A 23469-nucleotide genomic window follows, 5' to 3' on the forward strand; every position below is an offset into this window, starting at 1 on the left:
ATGGTGGTTGTTTTATGCTGCACATTTTGGGGTAATCTGCTACAAAGGAATAAGTAACGCATATAGTCCCCTTTGTGTATTCTCATTCATGATACTGTTTGTGTCTTCTTTTTTTGATCAATCTTGCTAGAGTTTTATCTATTTTAATTTTTTCAAAGAATGAAGTTTTAACTTTGTCGATTTTCTTATTGTATCTTTACTTTCTATTTCACTGGTTTGTGTACTTTCTTTTACTATCTTTCTATTTTCTTTGACTTTACTCAGTTATTATTTTTCTAATTTCTTAAGAGGGACACATATTAATTTTAAGATTTTCTTCTTTTCTAATATAAGCATTTAAAATTTCTTTCAAAATTCCTTTCAAAGCACCTAATCCCACTAGTCTTGATTTGCTTCTTCATTATCTTTTGGTTTTAGACATTTACATTTTCCATCATAAGTTTCATCTTAAACCCAGAAGTTACTACACAGGGATTTTAAATTTATTTTTCGCTTTTAATTTCTAACTTTCTTGAGTCTATGCAGTTTGTTGAAGTTTTCTTCATGGCCTAGTGTGTGATCATTTGTAACTCCTCCATACGTGCTCAAGGAAAATATGTGTTCTCTGATTATTGAATGTCCATTCGGTCAAGTTGGTTAATGCTTTTGTTGAGATCTTCTTTATATCGTTGCTGAATTGTGTCTGTTTGGTCAATCAGTGCTGAGAGAGGTGTGTTGAATCACTCACGATAACGGCGGATTCATCATTTTTTCTCTGTAGTTCTGTAGATTTTTGCTTCATCAATAGTGAGCCTATTTTATTAGCTCCATACATGTTTAAAATTGCTCTAGCTTGGCGAATAGAATGTTTTATCATTGCACCATGACCCTCTCTGTTCCTAACAATGTGCCAGCTTTCTTTTGGAAAACTGCTTGGCAATTTCTTATAAAGTTAAGCATACCCAGAATGACCCAGAAATACCACATCTATATTTCCCCAAGAGAAATAAAACATGCCCACAAAAAAGACTTGTACAAGAATGTTTATAGCAACTGTTGACCTTAAACAGACAGTCAGTTATTTCTCCAGCAAAAATGGGTTTATGGGGGACCAGGAAAGAATTGCAGTTCAAAGTCTGAAACCATCTCGAGCCAGGTGCAAGTCGCTAGCAGCATGGAGGAGAAACTCTATTCTGGGAGGAAGAGCAAGTTGGGACGGCCATTGTAAACATGGAGTCCAGAGGTATAGCAGCGTTTCACTAGCTGAGTTGTGATAGTCTCTCATTGGCTGAGCTTCTTGGTCAAGAAGAAGTCTGTCTTCTTCCTGTTGGGCTCTGCTAGAAGGTAGGGTGTGAGAGCTCCGCCTTTGGGCCCCAAGACTCCAATTTAATGAAGTTTCTATTTATTAATTTCCACACAACTTTATTCATAATCGCTAAAAACGGAAACAATCCAGATGTCCAGCAATGGGTGAATGGGTAGACAAAGTATTCGATGGAATACTTTTCAGCAATAAAATCCAACTCCTGATCACGCAACAGTAGGGATGGATCTGGAAAGCATGGTTAGAGAAAGAAGGCCCACCTGGGAGAGGACCTACCCCCTTTATGTGTGTGGTGATGGAAATCAGAGCAGAGGTTGGCTGCCTAACAGTGGGCGCCTGGAAAGGGGATGAGGGAACTCTCAGTGATGGAAATACTCTGTATCCCGATTGGGTGGTGCTTACACAGCTGTTTACGTTTAGCAAAACTCATCAAATCACACACTAAAAGATCAATCCTTTCCACGGTATTTAAATTTTACCTCAATAAAAAGCGGATGGGAAAAAAAAAGCCTGGCGATGTTGGAAAGTAACGCTAAGCGATGTAAGGAGAAATCTGCGGTAGTAAACCCTTTTTAAAAAATATTAAGTGAAGAAAACGTTCCAATAAGCTGAGCTGTATTTGTGTGACTAAATAAGGACGTTAAAAAGCCCTGCAAACAGTGAATCCCTTCTGCTCCGAGGAGCGCTTTCATTTTTCCTCGGATGCTGGGGCCCTGGAGCTCCGGTCGGATTAGGGACCCTAACGCCTCACCTGCGCCCCGGCCCCGCCCCTCAGGCATAATCCCGTCGTACCCGCCCATCCTTTGAACCGTGCGTTCACCTTTCAATCAGTTCGAATAGCACAGGGAGAGAACCAATCGCAAGCCTCGTGGGAGAGAAGGGGCGGGCCCCTTTCCCGCAGGGGTTGCTCAAAGGCCCTCCAATCAGAGGCTGGGTGTGGGAAGTTCGGATTCTGGGCGGCTCAGGTGTAGGCGGCACTGCTCCGAGGCGGCGGCGGCGGCTCTCCAGACAGGGAGCGTTCCTTTCCTTTTGGTTTGACTGAGGTTTCACGCGACAGGCTGCCTGAGGAAGGTGAGTGCTGGGAGCTGGAGGAAGGGCGCTGGCTCGCCTCCTCCTAGAAGGTCTGGAAGGGTCTGAGGTGGGCAGTGGCGAGCTGGACGCCGCTTGGGGGAGGCTCCTCTAGGACCACTTACCTGTCCTTCCCGCAGCCGATGGCTCCGTCCTCCAGAAGAGTAAGTATTTGTTGCCATAATCTATGCAGCAGTCAGCGTTTCACCACTGGGCCGTGATTGGCCTCTGGGGCGGGACGATGCTTAGCATCCTTGGCCCCGACCTTCAATTCCAGTAGCTGCTCCCAGAGCCAGCGACAACTAAACCCGCCCTGGTTGGGAACCTCTAGGCAAGCAAGACGAAGGCATTCTAGACTTTCAAGCTGGAAGAAACTCCACTCAGCCAAGAGGGGAACTTAGATGTCCTGTATGTGAAGAGCCAGGCTGCGGGGCTTGAGATCCCAGCTCCAGCGCCTGTTGGCAGTTCTCTCCCTCACCTGTGTAACAGCGATGACACTAACCACCTGTGCTGGTTTAGGTGACAATTAAACACGCCTTTACTATTAACTCGAGCTTTTGCACACACCCTGTCTCTCTTTGTGGAGCATAGTCCTATGCAGTATTTTAAAATAACTAATGGTTTATTGTTTAACATTTAGCACATTAATACTTGCAGGAGGTGGCAAGTCAAATAGTAGAGGAGCATGCTTACTGAAAAGTAGAGTCCTTTGTCACTTCCCCTGGGCTCTTACAGGAGAATGTTATTAGCATCCAGGTCAGAAGAATTCTCATTTTTTATATACTCTGTTGATTGCTTAAAATCATGTAACATTTTAATGGGTTGCATTTCTTGTGCAGATTTTTCTTTTATCTGGAGTTTTCTAGTGGACTGTCTCAGTTATTCTTGTTGTTGAAGAGTATAGTGTGCTTAGAACTTTTCTATCTTCCTATTGCAGACCTTCCCCTTTTTCTTTCTTTTTTTTTCTTTTGAGCCAGCAACACTTGTGGAGAATCAGTCATCTTTCTCCCATTGGGCTTGGTTCTTTTCTATACCAGCTGCATAGGTGACTCCCTTAGACTTTCCACTTTCCTTTATTCTTTTCCTCATTTGAATGAAGGATTTCCTGGAACACATGGCATCCTGTTTCTTGTCCTTCTCCCTTGTTTTGCTTGAACACGTTCTCAAGAATCTTTCTAAGAAAAGAGTATGGGCCAGGTAAACAATATGATTTTTCACATGGCCGAAAATAATTTCATTATGCCCTCAAATGGCAAACTATGGTTATCCTTCTGTATCACCATGGTAGTTCTTCTAAAATCCCATCTTTTGCTCAATCTTGTATATCCAACTGCCTGCTTATCATCCCTGTCTGTCTAATAGGCATCTCGTGTGTTTGTTTTGTTTTGTTTTTTGGCTTGAGAAAAAATGCCAGGCTGCCTGCCTTCATCACAGGGAAAGGTTAGGAAACGATTCTGTATACTGTCCTTCACTTACTTTCCCTATTCTCTCCTTTCCTTCACTCTTGTCACTTTGTAATGCTGTGCGGTGAGCCTAGAGCCTCTTGTTTGTGTTATGGCCCACAGCTTCCTGGGCTTCACTTCATCTGTCAAGCAAGGCCCTATGTAGAAGCCCAAAATAGATCGTACTATCTTTTGATAACTTTCTTCCCACTCTGCAGTGTCGTATATTTATTCCATTTTGTACTGAAAATTTTTTATTTCAGAATGCTCTGAGGTGGGGCAGGAGGTGAACTGGAATCTTAATTTTTTAAATAATATGAAAATCTATATAAGTTGTCTACCTTTCTTTTCCCTGGCAGGATGGCTGCATCACATTTTGCCAGTCAACTGAGAAAGGATTTAAGTATTGAGATGATTAGAACTAAAATTGCTGAGGAGAGTTTTCTCTCTCAGAAAGCAGACAGATATGATAAATATGAACGAAAAAGACACTCTGGTTTGACGGATGTCAACCTTCCAACCTTGGAAGGTAGAAATCTTGAATTAGAGGAGACATCTCAAGAGCCTATTCCAGAAGAGATGAGTGTGAGGCAAAGTAAGTAAAGAGCTATTGTAATTTTAACTGCTTTGAAGAGGGGAAAAAAGTTGGTTTAATACCTGAGGTTAAAAAATCCTTGACCAGGGGCCAGCTGGGTGGTGTGGTGGTTAGGTTCACATACTCTGCTTCTGCGGCCCGAGGTTTGTGGGTTCGGATCCTGGGCGTGGACCTACATACTGCTCCTCAAGCCTGTGGCAGCATCCAGCAAACAAAATAGAGGAAGCTTTGGCAACAGATGTTACCTCAGGGACAATCTTCCACATCAAAAAAAAAAAAAAAAACTTACCAGAAGAATGGAGTTTTGAAATACCATTCTAAATAACTTGATATTTTCTATGACTAAATACTTCCTATTTAAGGTAAAGGCTGTGAAAGTTCCATTCGCTTGTGGAGTGTTGTAAGTTCTGACTTCTGGAGTTTGAATAAGATAAGTGTTGACAAGATTAATTGATAAGGGACATTAAAATAGAAGTTTTGTAGCTAAATCAGGTCTCAAGTTGTTTAAATGTTCACTGCTTCAATTTTGTCATTTTCCAGGACCAGTGAAATATGCAGCCCAAGGGCCTTCTTTACAGGGAGACCAGCTTTACTCTGAGTGACATGAGAAGCCATTATTGGATTAGTGTGTTTATAATCTGCTTTATGTTTTAAAGCATCACTTACGGATGGTAGGGTGACCAGCATGGCCTCCAGAAGACCAGCTGGGAGATAACTGCAATAATTTAGCTCATGGTTGACCACAGTGGGAACGGCAACCCTGGGTGGTTTCATTCTGGTTACATTTTGAAGTTTGAACCAATAGGATTTCCTAATAGAGTGGATGTAGGTTGATAAAGAAAAGTCAGGATGGTTCTAAGGGTTTTGGCCTGAGCAACTAAAAAAATGGAGTGGCCATTTACTAAGTTGTAAAATACTGAGAGAAGAACTTGCCATCTATAGATGGCAAGTCAGGGTGCTGTCTAGTATGGTCTGATGATGTGAAATATAAAGCTGGGCTGTTTTAGTGAAGAGGAAGAAATAATTGAGAAACAGCAATGAGGGACCACCCCCCACCCCGGCCCGCTTCAGGCCCAGTGATATGACCTTTGTGGGAGAAGAAAACAGTCAACCACTTGAGAGGACAACTAGGGGAGCGTTGTCTTCAGGGGAGAGCCAGGTTACGGTTAGATCAAGAGATGAAGGGAAGAGGAACTTCAGGGAAGTTGAGGATATAGGGGTTTCATCGATGATTAACCACTTCATCATCTGAGCTTTCGCATCTTCTGTTCTCTGCCTGGATTATTTCTTTTAAACAACTTTATTGAGGTAGAATTTGCATACCATAAAATTCACCCATTTAAGTAAATGCCTTTTGTTTAGTAAATTTACTGAGTTGTGCAGTCATCTCCCTGGATTATTTTAAACCCTCACCCAGTGGGCAAACGCACTCTCATTCTTCAGAAACCTTCTCGGGTATTCTCTCTTCTGACAAGCCTTTCCTGACCTCCCCAGACAGGTTTATACTGATTCTCGATTGTGCATTCTCGTAGTCTTCATTCCATGCTAAACCAAATTGAAACTGTGCTCATCTCCCCCACGATACTGTGAGCCCTTCAGGGGCAGAAATTCTCTTATTCTTACTTCCTAAAAATGTCTGGTACATAGTAGCCACTCACATTTTTCAAACAAGTTTAAATAAACATGAGAATACATAGTAGAAACCTGAGTTGAGAATCACAGGTGGGAGATAAGGAATCTGACAGGTCAAGGTGTCATCCAGGGATGCCTCTGAAGCTTGACTGAGGCTGGAGGAGCTGTTTCCAAGATGACTCACTCACATGACTGGCAAGTCGATGCTGGCTTTTGGCAGGAGGCCTTAGTTCTTCGTCATGTGGTGTCTCCATAGGGCTGCCTGAATCTCCTTAAGGCTTCACATGGCCACTGACTTCCCCAGCGCAAGTGATCTGAGAGAGAGCAGGGCCAAGCTGCACTGTCTTTAATGATACAGTCTTGGAAGCCACACTCCATCATTCCCACACTTTTCTTGGTGACACAGCTCAGCCCTATTCTGTGTGGAGGGGACAACACAAGGGCATGACTACCAGGAGGTGAGAATTGTTGGAGGTCAGCTTGGAGGTGGGTGATCATAGAAGTTAATTAATTTAAAAGTGAAGTAATGGATGCCTAGGGGATGGCAAGCAGTTAATTTGTGAACAAGAGAAGGCAAAAGGGAGAGAAATTTTGAAAGAACAGGGGTTGAAATGACTTGTGTGGTTAGCGTGCTAAGGAATCAATACGAAGTTACTGAAAGTATTGCTTAGCAGCTGTTGAAGTTAGATAATGGTATTTTAGACATTTGGATAACTTTTTATTTGAATGTTTTATATGCTATTTTCCCCCCTGCTTAGGATCAGCAAAGTCTCTTCTAAGTGATCAACGAAGACAAATGTTCCAGAAATACCTAGAGGAAAAGCGACTGAAAAAATTGAGAAACCTTCAGCGATGACCATTTATAGTGTGTGTTTATAGACATGATAAGACTATTTTTCTTTCATGAATACCAGCACACCAACCAAAAAAGGTAAATTTAGTATCATAACTTGATATTCAGGAATAGTTCTTAACCAGACTTTTCTTTAAGAGATTATACTTGATCTTAGCCAAGAGGCCAAGAAGCGATTATTTGAGAGTTTAAATGACTAAAACAACCCTTTCCCTGTAGTCCCTTTATTCACTTAGCTAGTTGGCAGGAGCTGGGAGTGACATCCTAATAGTTCAGAAGATGGAGATGAGGTCTCTCGGTGCAGCCATAGGTAGGTTGACACGGGATAAAACTAGCAAAGCAGTCAGAGCCAGGCTGGACGGGCAAGGCCGGGCGAAGGATCTGGCGTCCACCCTGTCGGATGCGGAGAGTCAAGAGAGGCTTATACATGAGCTTGTACCATGATCAGATTAATAATTCAGGAAGATTACCCTAGGCTGGAAGATCGTAGTCTGGAAGGGGAAGAACTTATAGGTAGGAAGACTGTAGTGAGACTGTCGTGATGGAATAGATGAGACAGGATAAGGGGACTGGGGCAGTGGGCTTAAAGGAAGAAACAGGTGTGAGACATCTCAGGAGATAAATTTGACGGGGACCAAGCAGATGGTGAGGGGTGAAGGAAATTGAAGAGTCGGAGATAAGATGATTCTGAAGATAAATTAGTTTGAGCAACCATATAAATTGTGCTGCAGCTAAAAGAGGGGTGGAAGCCAGGAAAAGGAACATGCCTAAGTGGGTGCATATTGATAATGCTTTTCCTGCTTTTTCTGCAGCTCATTTGGGCCATCTGGATAACAGGCAGTTGGGAATAAAAATTTGAAAATCAGGACGGAGATCCATGCTGAGTGGTGGATTTAGGATATGATATTGGGAGTATGGATGGGGGTTTAAGCTGTAGGGCTAAATGAGACCACTCCAGTAAAGATATACACATTGTGAAAGAGTGAGGTCTAGAGAGCACCTTCAAGTGGGCAGAAGTCAGGTACCAGTGATAGGTCAGATTGGCAGGAGAGCTAAAACAGGACAGAAGCTGGAGGAGGGGTGATCTAAAGAAGAGAATGATCCATGAGTTAAGGGGGATGAAGTTTGAACACAGGCAGCTGGATTTGTAAATTAGGTAGTCACTGGTGATTTGCTCTTTTCAAGGTCGTCTCTTGTTGGCTGTGTATTCATTCCTGATTTAAATAAGAATTGAATAATATAAAAGCTCAAGATATCGCCTGTTTTTGTTTGCTTCAGGAATGTCATTGATTTGAGAGACCTTTGATTACTCTGCATGTGACCTTAGGATAAGGTGGAAGTGACCAAAATTAGTAGAATGTAGCTCAAGGTGGAAAGATACAGAAAAATATGGTGTGTATGTGTTCGAGGAGGGCGAGATTGTTTCTGTTTGGAGGAACATCAGAGAAGACCTCTTGGAAGGGGCTGAATTTAATCTGGCTTCTCAAGAGTATGTAAGGCACCAGTCATTGGTCTAAACTGTAAACAGCTATTTACAAAGTGTTATATGTAGGGGGAAAAAGACACACATTGTTGTGTTAAATAATACGATTCACCAGTAGTTTTTTATTCTACTTAGACAATAGCCATCGCTGAATATTGTTTACTTTGTGCCTCGTTTCTTCAGCACTAGATCTTCCCTGAGATTTGGAGAAGCAAGTGGCTTCTAATCTACAGAAGAAGTCTGATTGTGCTTCTTCAGGAATTTTAGAGTTGATAAATAACTTATCACTTTTAATCAATCCTTCTCTTGCTGGATTTCTTCCTTGCTTTGTGATCAGGTCTCCATTTTCTTATGGACAGAGGACAAGTGCACAATCATTGGATTTGAAGGCAAACTGTCAAAGCTAAGAAAGTAAGCTGTGCAGTATCTTTTCATAAACAGGAGAGAAGAGATCTTAATACTCTAGTTTCTTCATTGACCCCTTCCAAATATTTCCAGTTCATCATATTAACAAGGATTCTAATACCTGGAAAATATAGTATGAAATTTCTCCTTTGTGCTCACTGAGAAATATGAGTAAGTTTTGAGGCTTTTAAGCATAATTTAAATCAAACCAGAACCAGAAAAGAGAGTAATTTAAGTTAGCAAGTATCTTTTTGCCATAAATGATTAAGGGTTGGATGACTAAGGGTAAAATTTAACTTTAAAATGGAGACTTTATTTTGTAATGAGACATGGAAGTAAATTATGGCAGTTCATTTTTTTTAACTTTGTCTGCTTTTGATTGTTTTAATGCTGTTCCATCTTGTATGGATTGCCAGGTCAAAGGCCAAAGCCCAAATGGAGCTGACTAGGGTGAAGTTGATAGTAGATAATTGTTACTAAAATGATGAATCGTGCTCCTTTTCTCAGAGTAAGTAAATTCATTTTAAATCTATTATCAGCTTCAATCAGAGTGATTATTTTACTAGAGTTAACAGTACCAAACTCCCTGTTATTGGCATGGTGACATAGAGCAGTTTTGGCTAGATGCTAAGGAAGTACTCACTTGAAATATTCATTGCCAAACATCCCTTATGAGATCTATACCAACTCTGTGTGTCACTCTGTTTGTTTACTGGGCTCTATTATGCATCCATGTCACTATAAAATGCAGATAGGGATATAAAGCACGTAGGGTGGGGGATAAACTTACGGGTCTTCAGAACACCATTATGGACAAAGTTAATAGGACGATTACTAAAATAAAGTGAAGTGGGCAAGGAGGTAAATAGCATGTCTCTTTATCAGGTGAGAAGGCTCCGTTTCACGTATTCAATAAATTGAGTCACTGCCATGTTCCTCTAGGCTCTAGGATATAGTAATGAATAAAGCAACATTCCCTGTTTTCATGGAGCTTACATGTGAGATAGGCAATGAAAAGAAAAATATATAGTATGTGATGGTCCTAAGTATTATGCGGGAAATAAAAAAAAAAAAGAAGGCAGATGGGGAGTATTGAAGCTGGTACAGGGTGAGCTTCCGATGGGGCCTCACTGAGACGGTGGCGCTTTGAATGCAGTCTCCAAGGAAGTTGCAGAGTGCACTGTGGGAAGAGTTTTCTATCCAGGAGAAGATTTTTCCAGACAAAATTCAAAAGTTTTGAAGCGAAAACATGCTGGTATGTTTAAGGACTCTCAGAAGATTATAGTCAGCTATTTAGAATAGCTTAGGCTATTAGCATTTTCAAAATTCTAGGATTCTACAAAAAGTTTGTAAGGAAATCTATATAATGGAAAACTTTTTTCATCTCATCTTATTTGGGGTGGTGGATTTTTTGCTGGGTCATTTACAATAGATTTCAGATGAGGGGTCAAAATACCGATTGAAAATGTGGTAATTTGATTCATCAAGCAATTAAATCACATACCACCTAATCTTTTCAATAGATCATTAATAGGAGTGATGTTCGAGCAACACGATCTGGTCAAAGACAAACTTCTGAAAAGAAAGTGTCCAACGAGAAAAAGGTAGCTTATTATTATAAGCTCTGACGTTGCCGCAACAATGCTTTAGTAATTACCGAAAGCATTTAATTTCATGGTTCCCGCAGCAGGGCAGCCTGCAATGCCCACGTGCGTGAGAACCACTCGGTCGATGACTCAAAGAGCGAAGCAGACCTCGGGGGCAGGCACCGCCAGTGTAGCCTCTGCGGGAGCAGCCTTGGCTGTGCCGGCCACGCGAGCGGCACGTGGTGAGAACTGTTCCTTCATCAGTGGCTGAAGTAGAATGCTCTGGTCCCTGAGGTTTTTCGTGTTCAGTTTTTAAAGTCATCGTGTACTTCTTTGAGTAGGCGAGGAGGAAACGGGAGATTCCAGGTCCCCAAGACAGGTTCAGTGCCCCACCATCCAGTTAGCACACAGTGGGCGCTCAAGCGGTGAAGCATGTGCACCGGTGGGCAGCGCCACAAAGTGAAGATTAATGGCCCCAGTAAATTACAGCCCATTTGTTTGGTGGAATACAGTGTAGCGTTTAAGAACGATCCTGTGAAAGACACTTCATGACATGGTCCAGGATGTATTAAGTGGGCAAAGAAAACAGGTCCAATTCTGAACAGTGTGATCACAATTCTAAAATATGTATGTGAATATGTGAACATAGGAAAAAAACTGGAAAAGCATACCCTGAATTGTCAGCAGTGATGATTTCTGAATAAGGTCATCTTGAGTGATTTTTATTTATTTATTTTTTGAGGAAGATTAGCCCTGAGCTAACATCTGCCGCTAATCCTCCTCTTTCTTGCTGAGGAAGAGTGGCTCGGAGCTAACATCCGTGCCCATCTTCCTCTGCTTTATATGTGGGACACCCACCACAGCATGTTTTCGACAGGCAGTGGGTGGGTCCGCACCCGGGATCTGAGCACCTGGGCTGCCAAAGCAGAAGCGTGAACTTACCTGCTGCGCAGCGGGGCCAGCCCCTCTGGGGTGATGTTTTTTGCGCTTTGCTTTTCCTGATTTTCTATAATAAATATGCATTTGATAGTCAGAGGCAAAAGGTAAAATACTTTAGCACCTTTGGTTTTGTAAACAGATATCCTATACTTGGCAGGAAGTTTTATCTGTATTTATCGTATTTAAATAGGGTATTTTAAATAGGATATTTTAAAATGACTTTTAATCATAAAATCCATTAAGGCATAGATTCATATTGTTGCCTTTTTTCTTTCCCAAATTACCTAGTACTTTTTAATTTTTTTCGAGGAAGATTGGCCTTGAGCTAACATCTGTGCCCATCTTCCTCTAGTTTATATGTGGGACAGCTGCCACAGCATGGCTTGATAAGCAGTGCATAGGTCCATGCCCAGGATCTGAACCAGCAAACCCCGGGCCACCAAAGTGGAGTGTATGAACTCAGCTGCTATGCCACTGGACCGGCTCCTTACCTAGCATTTTTAATGCAGAATTTTCTATCTAGTCAAAATGGATCTGTTATGTCATTTTTATTTTAGATAATATAACAGAAAGAAAAGTACCAGATCAAGGAAGGCCTGCCAAAAAGATCGAAGAAGAACCAGGCAAGGTAGAGTATAAGTATCTGTTTATTTCTAGACATTTGGAAAATCTCATTTTTATTTTCATGAAGCTGAAATTAAGCTTACAAAACTGCTTCAAGAGGTTAACCTCCACGTGTGTGAAAACCTCTTGAAGCACAAGGAAGCGTCAAGAGGGTTTACTGTTATGGTTTGTGAGGTGTCTCATCTTTAAAACCTTATAGGTAGAGAATGTGTAGTTTGGTTAACAGAAGAGAGAAAATAAAAACACAGCTGACGGAAACCTTCATGTGAGCATCGGCTAGGAGATGGGTGCAGTGGGTGAAATGCGTTGACTCTGGATTCAGCTAGGCCTGAGTTTGCCTATTGTCTCGCTTCCAATTGGCTATATAATCTTGGGGAAGCTATGAGTTTGTTCTCCCAGCTGTAACATGTAATATCTACACAGAGTAGTTTCAAGAATGAAATCACCTGACGTTTCTGACAGCATCTAGCATAGTGCCTGGTAGAGTCTTCAAAAAGAGCCACCATTTCGAGGACCCAATCCCTTAATTTATAATCCATGCTATAATTCCTTAGCCTTAAAAAAAAAAAAAAGTTATGCCAAAGTGTAAGAAACCTGGCTAGGTTCTTACCAAAAATCAGACATAGATCCTCCAAGGAAGGCAGTACAGGGTGATCTTCACAGGCGAGCAGCTGGACCTCACAGCTCCTCCCTCAAGGTTGGTTTTCTCCTTAAGGATTATCGCTAGTGTCTACCTTTGCAGCCACACAGGCCTCAAGCACAGTGTTACCCTTAAACTCTAGTCCGGGTAGAAATACGTATCTCATTAAAACTCAGAAACGTAGAAACCTCTAAAAATTATGTTGAAATGAGTGGATTAAATTGGCAAAGGTGGTTGAAAGGTACAAACTTCCAGTTATAAAATAGGTAAGTAGAGAATGTAATGTACTGCATGGTGACTACAGTTAATAATATTGTATATTTGAAAGTTGCTAAGAGTAGATCTTAAAAGTTCTCATCACAAGAAAACAAAATTTGTAACTGTGCATGGTGATGGATGTTAACTAGACTAACTGGGGTGATCATTGCACAATATACAAATATTGAATCATGTTGTATACCTGAAACTAATGTAATGTTGTATGCCAATTATATTACAGTAAAAAAAAAAACTACCAAATAACAAATTGACTTGAAAAAGAAAATACGCTTCACATTTTATATGGTTAATCTTACTGTGCCACATTGAAAAATAGTTTTGCTCATATGATAAACTTATTTATAATAATCCAAAGTTATTAAAAAAGATTTTGTCCTTGACAATACTGGTAATCCAATAAACATTGGATTTCTGATTCTCAAACCTTTGTAATTATCAACATAATTTAAGTAAAAAGATACGTATTTGTTAGGTGAGTGAATTTTTCCACCTTAGTTTTCATATATTTTAATTTTTGGTAATACCTAAAACCTATTATGTAGCTGGTCTTCTGACTCCATGTAAACATTTAATTGTATTTGTTTTTGTTTCTTAAATTATGTACGTGGGACATATCTCTTAACTTTCACATTTTCGGGCCTAAAAAATTGGTGGAATATATCCCAAGAAGAGAGACTCTCACTCTATTCTGTTTATTCACATCCAGGTCATGTCTTTTAAAGTTGATAGCGAAGTAAATACTTTGGAATCACAAACCAGTGTGACAAACGGAAGGGATCCAGATGGAGTCTTATCCAAAGTGGAAAAGTTACCTGAGACAAATCCTGCAGAAGTGAAAGGGAGGCCATCCTTCGCACCAGTAGATTTTCTGTTTCGGCCACCAGATGGTCTGAAGAGCTATGACGTAACACCTAGACTCCAACAAGCACCGCTACTTTGACAGCCAGTGACAGAATGAGATGTTATGAATGAATTCCTTGCTGACATGGAGAACGAATGCCTTTCTTAAATTTGGCCTGTGCTTTTTAAGTTATTTAGTTAGTAAACTATGTTCATTACAAATCATGAAAATTTGACCTCTCCAAAAAATTTTTCAGAAGGATACAATAATGTATTTGACAGATTTGATATTTTCTGTGCATTATTATTTTCACGATTCAATTTGCTTTTTTTTGCTTTTAAGAAGTGACTTAATTGCAACACTTAGAAATAAATTTTTAGAAAGAAGAAATTGCTATACTGCAGCTCAGACATGGTTTGGATTTTTTTGTTTGTGTTTTTTTTACTGAGTACTACTTTATAAAAGCTATCTCAAAAGACAAAATGATTAACTTGTAAAGTGGGGAGAAAAAATCAGTTTGAATCTTTACAAGAAATGGCAAGGTTGCTTTCCAAAGGCTGGCTGGCGGCAGATTGACCGAGAACTGCTCTGCGGCATCTGAGACTCCTAAGTGTGTATGTCCGGTTGAGAGGGCTTTGCATCTGTGGATCTCATCACAGGGGGCAGAGACGGGCCTTCCCGCTGGAGGTGTTTACGGTTTTTCCCTCTAGATTAGACATGTTTTAAAAAACAGAAACATATTTCTATTTTATCCCATGTTTTTAAAAAACAACATAATTTTGAAATCCTTCAGTGAGATGTATGGGTTCATGTTTTACGAAGTGTATTTTTGCTCTTGCTTAGTGATGAGGCTCCAGAAGTAACAAAAGAAATGTTGGCACACAAAAGTGAAACTTCAGTACATCAAGATTCCGACGAATTACGCCGTCCTTTGAGTTCTCTGACAGTTGGGAGCACAGGTATGGTATTTTCATGAATTTTTTACTTGTTTCTCTGGGTTATGGTTTATCAGAGATCGTTTAGAGTCTTTTCCACCATGTGTCTCACCATGTAGCTCAGGGTGTGATCTCAGGGTCAGAAGAGACGGAAAAGCATGGGGAGGGCTATCTGGAAACAGAGCTGGAATGAGGACTGCAGACTGAGAGGGGGACCGAAATGTAAATTTCAAGAGATGAAGAACATTGAGAGACACTGTAAAAGGAGATCTGATGAATGAAATCTTTGAGGCAGAAATAAAATTTTATTTAAATTTTAAATTTATTTACAATTTTAAATTTCAATGTTGAAAAAATTGAAGGATTTAAGAAATTTGTCTTGTGGGGGATGTCGTTATAGGAGTTGCTGCTTTGAAATGTATATGTAATGTTTTCTTTAATCTATAGATCGTGTCTTAAATAAAAATGAAAATACTACTGAAAATTTACATGGCTTTCCAATAAAAGAAGTCCCATCACTTGAAATAAAGGAGGATCAGACATCTCAGCAGCGACATGTGCTGCATTTCAGGTCTGTGCGTTTGTTCCCAGTGTAAGCATTTTGTATTAATGTCTAGACATTTAAAACCAAAATTAAACTATTTTAACCTTAATATAATACGTAGATGAATTAGGAGGAAACTGACCTTGAGTGATTTTTATTTATCTTTTAAATTAAAAATCTTTTTCAATGGCTAGTATATTCATGTGGTTGCTAACTTAAAAGATAGAAAGAGGTACAAGTGAGAAGCCTTTTTTCCAACTCTGCTCCCAACCCTACAGTTCGAACCTTCCACAGAGGCAAGTGTTATTCATTTCTTGTGAATTCTTCCAGAGATACATAATGCATATGTAGATAAACTTTTTTTAAATGTAAACAGTAGCATACTATTCTGTTTTCATTTAATGTTAAATGTAGGAGATATTCCATTTGAGTCCTTTAAGAACTTTCTCATGCTGTTTTTGTGTGTGTTTTAATGGCCGCATGGTATCCAATTGTATGGCTACACCACGATTTACTTAGTAGGTCCCTGTTGCTGGTTGTTTCCATTGAGTTCAGTCTGGTAGTATTACTGTCAAGCCTGCAAAAAACAAGCCTGGATGCTTTTCAATCCTCTCCTGTGCAAATAAATAAAGACCTCAATTTACATTCCCTCAGCAAAATATGGGAGTTCCTATTTTATCATACCTTTTTTTCAAACAAAGAAACTAAGTTAATGTTTATTTTACAAAAGAAGGATAGAGGGAGATGATGGTAGGCTCCTTGGCCCACTAAATCATAAGATAGGATTATGTTTCTCCAACTATGAAGACTGAAAATTAGAGTTCCTGTTTGGGAACCTAAAAGCCATGTCACCTAAATGCCTTGGACACAGATCAGAGGACTGCATCTGGAGAAAGGCCCCAACGCTCCACATCACACAGGAAATGATGACATACTATGTTCTTGAGTGAATGTAGCAAGGAGATTCTCACATCTTTTCCAATACAGTACTAACCACTTTTTTGGGCTTTGACAATCAAATAGAGGAGAAATATTATCTTCCTATACTTTTAATACTCATTTGTTCTATTATGAATGAGTATATTTCAGAGCCACTTCAGCTGTTTGTAGAACGTAAGGTTTTATGATTGTAAGGGATTTTAGAGATGAGCTAGTCCACCGTGTTGTTGGACTGAGACATTGAGATAATAAGCAATTTACCCAACTAAATAATGTCGGATCTAAGACAAGTCTCCTTTCTCATTAATTAAGTTTTCATTAGATATAAACAGCTAATTTTTTCTTCTAAGAAAAAAAACTATCCTCAGTTTCTCCTGCTAAGATGCTTTTTATAAAGAGACAGAGTCAATTTATCTTGGGCCGGGGTTTCTCAACTTGCACTACTGACATTTCAGATTGGATAATTCTTGTTGTGGGGCCGTCCTCTGCATCGCAGGATGTTGTGTAACGTCCCAGACCAGTAGCACTCCTCTGGTTTGTGACAAAGGTGCTCTAGACACTGCCAGATGTCCCCTGGGGGGCAAAATTGACCAGTGTTGAGAACTACCGCCCTTGGACAAGCAAAGCCTACTAATTAGAATCTGTGAGGCCCTGACACTGTAATTCCAGTCTTACAGGGTTTAGCTTCAACTTACTCTGGGCAGTTGGGTTGGTCTCAGTTCCATGGGCAATACCAGAAGTAAAGACAGAACTCAGGCATGTCTGGTTCTTTCTGTTTCATCTCTGATAAATGAGAACGGAAAGAACTAGAAATATTAGCTTGGAAAGTTGCTCTTGGCATTAACCATCCACGTAAGTTTTAGGTGTAGAAAGATGGACATGTATAGGATATCAACTTGTATTTATGGATTTTAATATATCACAGTTCATAAAATAAGCATCAGCTCTGGAAAATCGCTATTGTATAAGTGTCATATTGCTAATACTTAGATATTAGTATGAGAAACATTTGTAAAGCTGAAACATGTCATAATTTTAGAAAGATTCTCTGATATGAAAGAGAGGAATTAATATTGACCGACTGCCTTGAGTGGGAAAGGAAGCTTGAAGTATAGATTCCAAACAAAGGGGAGGGAACATTTATGTTTTTTGTCTTAGCTTTGTTTATTTTATTTTATTTATGTATTTATTCTTTTTAGGAAGATCGGCCCTGAGCTAACATCTGTTGCCAGTCTTCCTCCTTTTTTTCCCTCTCCCCAAAGCCCTGACATATAGCTGTATATCCTAGTTGTAGGTCATTCTAGTTCTTCTGCGTGGGATGCCAGCACAGCATGGCCTGATGAGCGGTGTGTAGGTCTGGGCCCAGGATCTGAACCAGTGAACCCTGGGCTGCTGCAGGTGAGTGCATGGACCCAACCACTTGGCCATCAGGGTGGCTCTGCATTGTTTATTTTAATATGTCTACATTTATCTGAAACAAAAATCTAGTGTTGCCGAACTTTATAGTTTTGTTAATCAAAATAGCAAGACTTTTCATTTCTCAACATACGTTCACTAGTATCTCTGTGCTAAAATGGTAGATGACTTATAAGGTGTAAGTAATTAGAATGTTAGCAATCATTCCTGGGAGTTAAACGTTTGCCTATTTTATTATTAGATTTTTTATGACTTTTTGAGTGACATCTATATCTAGTATTGTTTAATTATGCAAAATATTTTCTGAATGAAAATGACCTAAATAAATATGGAACAAATTTTCTGATATTTCCTTAATCTTATTTGGAGAAGCTTTTTAGAAAAAATCATTTGTGTGCTGTGTGAAGTCCTTAGATGCTGATGTACAGTGAGTTGTTTGAGGTTGAATTCTTGTAAAATACAAGGTGAGCAGAATGCTGTTTACTATGTAGCAACATATATGAGAATGAATATTGCTACGTTTTAGTGGGAACAGAAGCAGACAGTTAATGCTCAGTATTGGTATGACAAAGTTTTGTAGTCGATGTTTTTTTGTTTTGCTTTAAGGTAAGAGTTTGATTCTGGAAGCCCCAGGATATTTGGGGTGAGGTCGTCTTATCAGCTGGCTGACTTGCAATCAAGGTCCTGTTTTGTTCTCTAGCTTTTAAAAATCTCATCTTTTCCTTAGCAGAAGATCTTATTCCCCTCGCAGTTGGTCAAAAAAGACTCCTTAAGGCAGAAATATTCAAACGGCTTGAAGAACTGGTGGACAATTTGGAATACAAATGAGGCAAAAAGGATACCACCTGTGCAGACCTGGATGGGTTCTGGAACATGGCCAGCCTTCAGGTATGTGGCCAGGATTTGGAATGGCTTAACTTTCGAGTCGCATGTTTTTGGAAGTGAGGTAACAGTAGTAAAATGGGAGTAGTAGAGGCTGCTTAGGTATCTGTAATATTAAAGGAGATATTAGCCCCTTTACAAACTGTAAAGCACTGTCTAAATTTTATGGCTGCTGTCCCCTCCTCCTGCATACTGTCAGGGTAATTTCTATATGGGTTGGAAATTGAGATTCTATTCAGCTGTTGCCTAGTCTGTGATGATTCCATGTGTGCGAAAATGAGGACGAGTCTTCAGTAGCTGGGTCCATCGAGCAGTTATTGTCCCTGCTGTGTGTCAGGCGTTGTATGAGGAGCTGACAAATAGGCACATTCTCTACCCCAGAGGAGTTTATAGTTTTATCAGAGTCAGACATAGCCCTCATACCAATCTGGTGTAGAAAGCGCTGATAGAGGCCGTTACTAGGAAAATCAGTGAAGGTAGGGAGATGACAATTTCTAGCTTTTTGAGCTTATTTTAGAAATAAGCATATAAAATACTAATTCAAGAACCAGTGGCCAAGAACCATGAGACATTTGCAGACAGCCCGAAACCTGGAAGAAGGGGCCGCAGCAGCACAGGAAGGAAGCTGTCTGGATGAGGCCGTGGGCTGATCCAGGAGAAAGAACTTTAAAAGCAAGTGTTAATATGCTCAAAGAGACCAGGCATTTTTTCTGCCAAATGAGAACAGCTATGCAAAAAAGAACATTCAGAGAACGACAACAAGAGCTCTTTGAAGTTAAAAACTATATGAGCAGAAATGTAAGATTCACTAGAAAGATGGAATATGAAGCTGAGATCTCCCATAAATTAGAGCAAAAAGAGAGAGATAAAAGAGGAGAGACTAGATAAGAATATTAAGGGGACCAGTCTAGGAAGTATAATATCCAAATAACAGGGATTCCAGAAAAAGAGAACAGAAAAAATAGTGGAGAGGAAATGATCAATGAAATAGTTTGACATTTTCCTGGAACTGGAGGACCTGAATTCCAGATTGAAGGAGCCCATTGAGTGCCTAGCACTGTATGTCAGTGTAGACACACACCAATGCACAATGAAATATAATTGTACAACTCTTGGGATGAGGAGAAACATCTAGAAACTTCCAGAGAGCAAAAACAAGTTTCATACAAAAGGTCAAAAATCAGAATATCCCTAGATTTCTCAACAGCGACATCGAAAGCTGGGAGAACAAGGCCCTCGAACTTCTCGGGGAAAATAACACTCAGCCTGGTGTTGTATACCCAGCCAGTCACGCTTGAGGGTGGAAAGGCATGTTTCAGACACACACAGTCTGAAATTTTACCTCCCAGGCACCCTTTCTCAGGAAACTGAGAACGGCCCTCACAAAAATGAGGGAGTAAGCCAAGAAAGGGGAAGGAGCTGGGACAGATCCCCAAAAAGTCTAAGGGAATTGTGGCTGAGGTGAGTAAAGAGGGTGAGCAGCAGGCTTAGGAAGCAGCTGTTCAGACTGGAGCAGGAGGCTGGGGCTCGGCGAGATACTGTCTCTGAGGCTGAACGGAACAGAATACCCGAGTGGTTTGCTTTTCTAGTTGTATTAAGAGGGAATTTATACATACTGTGCAGACTTTAGAGGCAAATTGATGATAGATACATTAAAAAACTAAGCAAACAAAAAGCAAAGCAATGATGAAGTCTAGAGAAAAATGTGAAGAAACACAATATTCTGGTAATTATATGGCGCAGAAGTGAATAGTGTTTATGGAGTCACTTTATGACCAGTTGACATAATAATGAGTTGGTTCACTAGCATCCTTCAATGGTGACCAATTAATTTTGTCTTTCTTAGTATCATAATTATTTTATGGATTTAAAAGTATTTGTGTTGGCATCTTTTACAGTCATTATCTTTAGTGATGCTCATTTCCCAGTTTTGGCCAGTGGGAGCCTCTTCAAGTTGGCTCCTGGGGCTTTTATTTATTTTAAAGAGCTATACTGAGGATAAACAATCTACATATGATAAAATCTGCCCATTCTAAGTGTAAAAGTCAATGATGTTTAGTAAATTTACAGAGTTGTGCAACCGTCGCTGCAATCCAAACTTAGAACGTTTTCCTCACCGCAGAAAGATGCCTCTTGCCTGTTTTCAGTCAGTTCCCATTGCCACTCCCAGTCCCAAGCAACCACGAGTCTCCTTACTGTCTCTGTAGATTTGCTTTTTCTGAACGTTTCATTCTAAGAATCACCCAATAGTGGTCTTTTGTATGTGGCTTCTTTCCCTCGGCGTGGTGTCTCTGGGGTTCCTCCATGTTGCAGCACATGCCTGTACTTTGTTCCTTTCATGGCTGAGTAGCGGTTCATGGAGACATCAGTCTGTATCGTCCAGTTGATGGACATTTCCACTATTTGACGATTACGAATAATCTATGAATATTCACTTACAAATCTTCATGTGGGCATGTTTTCTTTCACTTGGGTAGATATGGCTGGATCATGTGGTAAATTTCTGTTTAACTATTTAAGAAACTGCCAAACTGCTTTCCAAATTGATTACACCCTTTCACGTGCCCGCCAGCAGTGTGTGAGAGCTCCTGTTGCTCCGCATCCTCACCAGTGCTTGCTCCTGTCTCTCTTAGTATTGGCCATCCTGTGGGGTGTGAACTGTCATATTGTAGATTTGATTTGCATTTCCCTAATGAGTAATGATGATCAGCATCTTTTCATGTGCTTATTATTAGACATTTGTATGTCGTCTTCGGTGAAATATCTATTCAAATCTTTTTGCCCATTTTTAATTGGGTCTGTCTTTTTATTATTGAGTTGTAAGTGTTCTTTGTATATTCTGGATACAAGTCCTTTATCAGAAATATTTGCAAATATTTCCTCCCAGTTTGTGGCTTGTTCTTTAATTTTCTTAATGGTATCTTTTGGAACACAGCTGTTTTTAATTTTGATGAAGTTCAGTTTATCAATTTTTTTAATGTTGTGATTTTGGCATTATTTCCAAGAACTCTTTTTGCCTAACCATAGGTCACAAAGATTTTATCTTATGTTTACTTCTAAAAGCTTTATCTCTTTCACTTAGGTCTGTGAACATTTGGAGTTCATTTTTTAAAAAAATTAAGTTGTGATTAATTATTTTTTGCTAGGAAAGATTTGCCCTGAGCAAATCTGTTGCCAGTCTTCCTCTTTTTTTTCCTCCCCAAAGCCCTGGTATATAATTGTGTATTCTAGTTGTAAGTCCTACTAGTTCTTCTGTGTGAGCTGCCACCACAGCATGGCTACTGCTAGACAAGTCATGTGGTTCCACACCCAGGAACTGAACTTGGGCTGTCAAAGCACAGCATACTGAACTTTGACCACTAGGTTATCAGGGCTGGCTCTGGAGTTCATTTTTGTGTATGGTGTAGGAAAGAGCCCAAATTCATATTTTTTCTTGCAGATATCCACTTTTCTCAGTCCTGTTTGTTGGAAAAAACTATCTTTTCCTCACTGAATTGCATTGGCACTTTTGTTGAAAATCAATTGGTCATAAGTGTAATCCTGAGTCTTTTTGACATTTAAATTTTTTTGAGAAAGGGAGATTGAGAGTACCTATTTGTATAAATGCAAATAGAGTACCTATTTGTATAAACAGAGACTCAAAGCATATTTACCCAACTGTTGACAGTGGTTACCACTTTGAGGAGATTGGAAATACCAGAAGGATGGGATCATACATTCCCATCCTGCTAGTATGTATATTATTTGAATCCTTTAAAATGAGATTGTGCCAGGGTCAGCCCAGTGGTATAGTGGTTAAATTTGGCACACTCCACTTCATTGCCCCAGGGTTTGCGGGTTCTGATCCCAGGCATGGACCTACACCACTCATCAAGCCATGTTGTGGTGGTGACCCACGTACAAAATAGAGGAAGACTGGCACAGATGTTAGCTCAGGGCCAGTCTTCCTCAAGCGAAAAAAGAAGAGGATTGGTAACAGATGTTAGGGCCGATCTTCCTCACCAAAACAATAAAAATGAAAATAAAATGAGATTATGTCAAGAGAAAGAGAAGGCAAGCTACAGACTAGGGGAAACTTTTGCAAAAGACCTATCTGATAAAGGACTGTTTTCTAAAATATACAAAGAACTCTTAAAACTCAACAATGATAAAACAAGCAACCTGATTTAAAAATGGACAAAAGAACTGAACAGACAGACACTTGATCAAAGAAGACAGATGGATGGCAAGTAAGTGTATGAAAAGATAAGATGCTCAACATCATATGCCCTTAGAGAATTGCCAGTTAAAAGTAAAATGAGACACTAGTACACACTTATTAGAATGGCAAAGATCCAAACCGCTGACAGCACCGGATGTTGGTGAGGATGTGGAGCAACAGGAGCACTCATTCATAGCTGGTGGGGGTGCAAAATGGTGCAGCCACTTTGGAAGACAGTTTGGCAGTTTCTTACAAAACTAAACAGAGTCTTACCATACGATGCTGCAGTCACGCTCCTTGGTGTTTGCCCAAATGAGCTGAAAACCTGTGTCCAGACAAACATGTGCACAGATGTTTATAGCAGCATTGTTCATAATTGCCAAGACTTGGAAGCAATGGATATGCTCCTCAGTAGGAGAAGGGATAAATAAACTGTAAAAAAAAAAACAAAAAAACAAAAAAAAAACGGAGAGATTGTGTTCACACTGTATAATTTAGGATATCTCTCCTACCATTTTAGTCATCAAAATAGTTTGGGAGTTATTCACATATGACATCCTTTATGTAGATTTTTAACATAAAATAACAATGAACAATTTTACCATAAGAATTCATTTGAATACAAAATTGACAATGACAGTCTAATTTTATGTCACCAGTCCAAGTCGTTGTCAATTTGTTTGAAGCTTTTGGGCATTAATTTGTAAATTTAATATGGTTAGCATTAATCTGATAAACTTGTGCTTCATTTATTAACAGATACAGGATCTACGCCAGAAATTCAACAATCTGACCATACTTGAGGAGTGTGGATGGGAGAAAGCCAGCAATACGAGCAAAGATGTGTTTCAGGTAAATTTGT

General features: G+C 39.8%; 1 protein-coding gene across 12 annotated transcripts in view; it reads right to left on the minus strand.

Annotated features, from left to right (window-relative positions):
* LOC139043319 (protein piccolo-like) overlaps positions 1-23469 on the minus strand; it is an 89690-nt gene that overhangs the window by 41142 nt on the left and 25079 nt on the right. For 2 of the 12 annotated variants that reach the window (XR_011500400.1, XR_011500401.1), the window contains exon 3: positions 22881-23039. The exons of 7 other annotated variants lie outside the window; for them this stretch is intronic. The gene's annotated coding sequence lies outside the window, so the exon portion shown is untranslated. Of the gene's footprint in view, positions 1-7125; positions 7287-12376; positions 12486-13661; positions 23040-23469 lie in introns of all 12 variants that reach the window. 3 more of the 12 variants (XR_011500398.1, XR_011500402.1, XR_011500399.1) reach the window with 3 other exon arrangements.

This window comes from Equus asinus, unplaced genomic scaffold (genome assembly GCF_041296235.1).
Source record: "Equus asinus isolate D_3611 breed Donkey unplaced genomic scaffold, EquAss-T2T_v2 contig_2, whole genome shotgun sequence".
Classification (NCBI taxonomy): domain Eukaryota; kingdom Metazoa; phylum Chordata; class Mammalia; order Perissodactyla; family Equidae; genus Equus; species Equus asinus.